Genomic DNA, 6,000 nt, shown 5'->3' on the forward strand with positions numbered 1-6,000 from the left:
TTGCTCATTTTGTCTGCACTGAAATCATGGAGCTTTTTTCTTAACTGCTATTCATTACAGTTCTCTCCTGGAAAAATACCAGTAATTTAAAGGTTAATAGAATGCTGATGTCACTGTAATTAGAGCAGAGGAAAAACATTTCTGTAATTACTGTTAATGCCTTCTTGCTGTTCAACCAATAAGATATGGCCCCCAGTCTGAGATGGAAGGTGGGTGTAGAGATCTGTCTGAGCGAGAACTTGTGACACAGTGATCACACTAGTGCAGAAATGATGCCTGAGTCACTTTGGAGCATGTTGGAAATTGGTCGTTAAGCAACCCACCTGGGAAAAATAGAAGCCAAAATGTCAAGGATGAGCACATCATAAAAATGTATTTTATGGAACCGGCTAGCCTGAAAAAATTCAAGATGTGCAGTTAATCAAAATTCACTTTTTGATTTTCACTACACTGCATTACAAATAAATCCATTACTTTAGGAAGTTTACATTTTCAAAAATAGATAGTGATACTGCAGAGCTGTCCATACAAAGGAGCCTGTGCTAGTGACCCCCAGGACAGGGCTGGAGGTCGGTTGCACCCGGATCATTATTCCTAAAGCGGTTGGTTGATACTGTGCCTGCTCACATGCACCAGCAGCTTCCCATGGAGTGAGTTAGTGCCTTGAAGTGCACAGTCAGGTCTCCGTTCTGCCTCACTAGGTGGGAAAAGGGGTTTCAGAGCTCAGCGGATTAGCTGTGAGCAAATGGAGGAGCTGAGCTTGGGAGGTTTTCTCTTCTGCTGATGGAAGACCTCTGCCTGAATGGCTGGAAAAGACCCCTGGCTGCACTGCCCTGGAGTACCCTGGAGTGGAAATTGAACTCTCTCCCACTGATTATTATTGCATCCAGATGATGGGTCCAGCTATCTTTGTGTGACCTGGCCAATAGCAGTTTATCAATAAGAGCAGGGTGCCCTTATCCAATGGAGGGACGTAAGGCCATATGCTGGCTGCCCTGTGCTCTGCAGGTTGTTGGCCTCCCTGGCAGTGCTGAGGGAACACAGCCCATGTCAGACTGACCTCCGTTGCCTTGCTTTCAGTGCCTAGATTCACTCTTGGTTTAAACTAAGATATCAGGCTATGTGTGAAATCAGAGGTTTTGCTGTGAGAGTGCAGTTGTGTGACAAAGTGTCCCAACCACAACTATATTTGATATATGAACACATCTCAAATCCCTTATTACCCCTAATGCCTATATCTTTTGCAGCTGCACTGTTAGTTCAGCGTGTTTTCATTTCTTTCTTTGAAAGAAGGAAAGATTTACTTTCAAAATCTGTTAAGTTATAAATCTTGCCATTTTGACTGTAGATTCTTAGATTTCTGAGCTCCCACTTTACGTTTCACTGTCTGTAGTTTGTCCTGTATGGCTGACTTGATCATGATGGAGATTTCTATACTTTGAAGAACTCATATTTTTTGATAACTTTTTATACAGATCTTACTGGTCAGTCATACTGTTTTAGTCTAGTCCACTTGTTTCCTTTCTGGATTATAGGTGCTTCTAATTAGTCAATTATAGTATGCTTAAGCAGTCTCTAAGCTGGGCCTAAACACTTTGATTCACATACTTTTGCCTTTTGGAAACTTTTAATGGCTGCCTTCATCTTATAAGTTTATTTCTTCTATTTGCTAGTTTCTAACATGGCTTTTTTGAGGATCATCATCTTAATTATAGATTGTGGTCAGCAAGATTACTGGGCTCCTTGAATGGCTTCCTTGGCTCTGTCTGTTATATTTGTACAAAGCCATAATGTGGACTTCTGTTATTACTGTGTAGCAAAATTTTCACAGGGCAGTATAATCTTGCAATATATAGAAATACTTTTTTGCTATTTTTTAAATGCAGATTAATTTTATTTTACATTATTTATATTTATTTTATTACTTTATTATTATATTATTATATATTATATTATTGTTATATTTATTTTATAGTTATTCAAATTTCTGTAATGTTGAAAGAGCATAAAAAGAGAATAATTTCTGCATTGTAGAAGTTGTTTCAAGAAAAGTCAAGAAATTGCTTTCCATGTCTTCCAAATGGCTGGTTTATATGGATGCACCTGAAGTCACCCACTTCTGGGTGACCAATCCCTTTGATTTCCTTCAGCATTGAATATATTTTTTCTTCACACACAAAGAAACCATTTATTTTTTACGTAAGTATGTGTATATGTATTTAATGGACAGAAGTTCAAAATTGGTGGGTTTTTTACTAGAAAAAGTGTTTGTTTGCACACACCTGAGACCTTAAGAAAAAAACTACCTACAAATCAGTCATCATATGAGTTTTGCTAACTTTATTAGAGTTGCATTTGCACAATTACTAATGAAATTCTACACTCTGATGGATCCAGAAATCATCAGGCTGTCACTGAGCAAGCTTGTGCAGTGATAGGGCAGAACGCAATACTGTGAAGACATACTAACTTCCTTCTTTAAAGCAATGTAACGCTGCTAGCATGGCACTGTGCTTAGGCTAATTAGCTCTGTCCCGCAGGGCTGGCTCATTCAGTAGTGGCTCAGGTGTCTGTGTGTCCTGTAGTATTGTACAGTGCAGACATGCCCTAAGAAACTAATCAATGAAGAGTAGAAAAGAAGAATAAATTTTGCTATTGCTATTTTTACTATCAAATATTTCCCAGATTTCTTTTGGTAGACCCGTTGTTAGTCACCTCATAGCTTGCATGTGTCACAGTGGATGTGGATTTTTAAAAAAGAGTTTGCAAAAAAATAGCTATATGTTTCATTTCAGAGCTGGCATACCCTGGAGGAGCTTGGAATGAGAGAAGCAGCAAGTGCAGGTGAAGGTCAGAAACACTGGAGAGAAGTTGGATGATGTGATAATAGACAGGAGCACGTAACAGTAAAAGTTTCATTGCAAAGGGAACAAGCATGCTAGATTAGGAGGAAGATAAATAGGCCTTTGAAACTTCAAATCTTCTCCTTTCCAATTTAACATATGAAAGTGAACTATATCTGAATGCTTATGGGGATCTAAAACAGAAAAATAGCCAAGGGTCTTTTCTGACTTTTTTTTCAATGTTCCCGTAGCTCAGTTTTCACTTTGAACCACAAGTGGCAAAATTCTCATAATGTGATCTGTACATTTTAGAAAGGCGTGTCTTCCAGAGATGATTATTGCAACAGTGAGTATTCATTTCTTCTGTCATCACTGCAGTGATCAGGACTCTTACATGGACTCAGAATGTTGTACCAAACTGGTCCTAAGTGATTTTAATGATTTGGAATTGCAAATAAGTTACAGGTTAGCTGTACTAAAATGTAATACTGAAACTGCGTCCTTGAGTATATATTTCTGTACTACTTTTAAGTAGACTAAACTTTTTGATTTTTCCTGGTGTCATGTCAGTAGTCTGCACTAAATTGTGATCATGGTTAAAAATCTGAGACCTGAGATCTTCATGGTCTCAGGCTTAGTACCAACCTTTTTCATACAGGCCAAACTGATTAAGAAGAATTGTAACATCTGAGGACTTAGCATAAGTTTATTATCTCTAATTCTTCTTAATCTGTTTTGACTGAGCGTGACATGGAGTGTGGACCAAATAGGTTAGACTTTCAAACAAAAACAGAAATTGGAGGAGCTGTCTCTCTTTTATAGATCCAAGAGTTCTTGACAGTTCAGGTAATGAATGCATGGGAGAATGAAGGATATCCTTGTTATCTGAACAAAACTTGTATCTTCAGAAACCAGGAATCCTGCCCTTTGGTTAACTGTAATTGCTGTAATTCGTTGCAAATATTAAATTAATCGCTTTAATACAGTGGAAAGATCACTGTTCAAAAGGTGGTTCATCCCCTCACTTCTAGGTTCAGTTTCCAGCTCCACCTTTTACTAGCTGTCACTTCTGTTTAGACTATGTCCAGCTAAATTGAAACTAATCATAGGCATGTAATGTGGCAAATCTGCTTGACCAGAAATTACTCTTCACTCCCTCTTCTCATAGGAGTAGGTCCTAACACTGTGCTCATTCAGCCAGACTTTTCCTCTGGTCAACGGGGTGACTAAGGGTCCTGACCTTAGTGTTTTTCTCTGTCTCAAGAGCAAGGCATAACATGGCAGCCAGGTGAGTCAAATATGGCTGTACCAGAAACTGGAACTGTCATGTTAGACAATCAGCAGGATTTGCATTGCTGTAAAAGTTAAGGAAGCAGTGGACACACAGAGATCCTCCTGGTGGGGAACATTTTCAGAGGACCTGTGGCTTGCTCAAACTCATGGAAATGGGTTGGCTTCTTCAAGCTCCAGGTGAGCAACCCTTGGACATGGAGAATGCTTATTTAAATTGTGGATGGACTTCCAGAGAAAGGTTATGATCTTTGTGAAGGCCATCTCTCTGCAAGTAAGAATGGTAGCAAGCTGCCTGACCAACAGTAGCATTTATCAAGAGAATAAATTCCCAGCCTTCTCCAGGCGTAACCGTGTATACTTCTGAGGGGTAGTTTGCCAGTGAGCTGGAAGCTATGGTATTGGTGTCTAAGAGCTCTTATGCCTTGTTGAATCTTTCTTTAACATGCATTTTTCCTTCTCTTCTTATTTCTGTTGTCCTCTGCATCTTGTTCCCCTTAGTCCCTGAACCCCCGATTTGTGAAGACACGGTGACAATATGCAGCTAATGGTTCTTTGTCAAGTCCTTGAAAACAATGGGTACATATCTTGTTCTCTTTACAAGATATTTCATTTTAATTTGGTACAGTATGGAAAACAGTGGGTGATGTACAGAACCCATATTGACTGACATAAACTTCTTAAAGGAATATCTGATATGGATTTAATGCACATGTTGATGGAAAACAGCATTTCATTTTCTCAAATTCACAGCTAATGGCATGGAACTCTCAAGGCCATTTAAAACAATGAGATAGTTTTCTAAAAGAAATTGCATGAGTTAAATCACCAAATACCTTTAAAAACCAGTAAGTGTTCATTATGCTCCTCCTCTGAACCTGTAAATAACATTTTAACTTTGTTTTTAAACGTCCATATTGCAAGATTATTTCAGCAGCTTCATGTTTGGTTTTTTTTCTAACAGCAAGAGGGATAATTTGCCCACACAAGCTTTGCAGTTTCATGGTGAGTAAGAATAGTAATAAGATAACAGTTTTGCTACTGCAATTAAAGGTGAAAATGATTTCTTTTAAATTTGCAAATATTTTCAGTGGATACTGGGCATAAACTTACAGACAGCTATATAATCACTTCAAGAATCTACACTAATTTTTGAAGGTCAAAGTACTAGCATAAAGAAGGAAAATGAGATGTAATGTACTTAGTTTCTGTGATACCTGCTTTCATAAGACTGCTGTCAACAGCTCTGCTATTATAATGAGGAAAATTGTCAAGATAGGCAAAAAGATTCTAGACCTTTTATTGTAATCTGAAATTTATCTTCATAAATATTTTTACATGCACATTTGTTAAATGCAATAGTCACTCCAGCTGAAACGATTTTCTCCTTTACCCTCTCCCGTATGTCTAAGCACCTAAGGAAAAACGTGTGTTCATTTGTTTCTGTCTTAGCACAATAGTTACACAGTATTTTTCATGCCAGAAACTCCCAAAGCTCTTAGTAATTTACTAAAAAAACCCACAGGAACATGGTACAAAGGAGAGGAAAATTTACCAAAAAAACATGGGATAAAAACCTGTTAATAATGTTTCTGCTATGAAGTGATGCCTTCTGTGCCGTTAGACTCGCACTATTTCCCTTGCCAAATGACTGCTCCGTTTGCATGTGCTGGCTTTTGCCTCTTTAGATGGAAAATACTGCTGTGGTAGTATTAATAGTGCAGCCAAATGGTTTAATCGCAGGAAGGGACAAGAAGTTTTCTTGTAATTGGATGAGAGTATCTTCCCCTGGCTGAAAGTTTAGCTTGTGGCCATTTATAACCTTTCTATTTTCAGCTGAAACCTGAATCCTTGTTCTTTACGTGGA

The sequence above is a fragment of the Ciconia boyciana genome, chromosome 10 (genome assembly GCF_034638445.1).
Source record: "Ciconia boyciana chromosome 10, ASM3463844v1, whole genome shotgun sequence".
Classification (NCBI taxonomy): domain Eukaryota; kingdom Metazoa; phylum Chordata; class Aves; order Ciconiiformes; family Ciconiidae; genus Ciconia; species Ciconia boyciana.